The following is a 964-nucleotide window of genomic DNA, read 5'->3' as shown; positions in this document are numbered from 1 at the left end:
TTTTTTCTTTTAGAATCTGGAATATGTTGCTCCATTCTTCTTGCCTGTAGAGTTTCCTTTGAGAGATTTCCTATGAGTTTAATTGGCATTCTTTTATATGTCAATTGATTTTTTTTCACATGCACATTTAAGGATCTTTTCCTTATGTTCAACTGAAGACAGCTTGATTATATCATGTGTCTTGGTGAAGATACTTATAGTCAAATCTATTGGGAGTTCTGTGCCCCTCCTGGATGTTGTTTCCCAATTCTTTCTCTAGATTTGAGAAACTTTCCCTTATTATTTCATTGAACACACCTTTAATCCCAGTTTGTCTTTCTGCACCTTCTGGGACTTCCATAAGTCTTATATTTGGCCTTTTAATAGTGTCTTTCAATCATTAAATACTTTTTTTAGCTTGACCCAGCTCTGCTTCAGATTTTTGTTTGTTTCCTTCTGGGGACAGGAAATATCTTCCAATTCTGAGATTCTTTCTTCTGCTTGCTTCATTCTGTTTTGGAGACTCTCCACTGTACTTTTATTTTACTCCACTGTATTCTTCATTTCTGGTATATCAGCTTTCATTTGATTCATATCCTGTGTGACATGTTCTTAAATTCTTTGAACTCCTGATTTATGTGCTTCTCATTGTTGATTAGAAGCTTTATAACAAGTGTTTTGAACAAGTGTATCTCCCATTTTCTTGATGTATTCTTCAGTGAACTCTGAGTTTGGCAAAGCCTTTTGCTCCTTTGCAGGGGAGTTTTCAGTAATATCCATTGTGCTTTTGTCTCTTCTTTTGCTCTTGGTCACTGTACTTCTGGTTATCAGATTCTTTTCCTTGGGGTAGGTTTCTAAGCTGTGTCCCCCACAAGTCTATAGTTCAATTTTACTTATTGCAGTTGGCACATGGCTCTTTGTTTGTAGTCACGTGTGCCACTCCATGCAGCCAGTTCCAGATATGGGTTCTTATGTTAGATTTGCA

The sequence above is a fragment of the Ochotona princeps genome, chromosome 7 (genome assembly GCF_030435755.1).
Source record: "Ochotona princeps isolate mOchPri1 chromosome 7, mOchPri1.hap1, whole genome shotgun sequence".
NCBI classification, from domain to species: Eukaryota; Metazoa; Chordata; class Mammalia; order Lagomorpha; family Ochotonidae; genus Ochotona; species Ochotona princeps.
Note: the sequence above shows the minus strand (reverse complement) of the source record.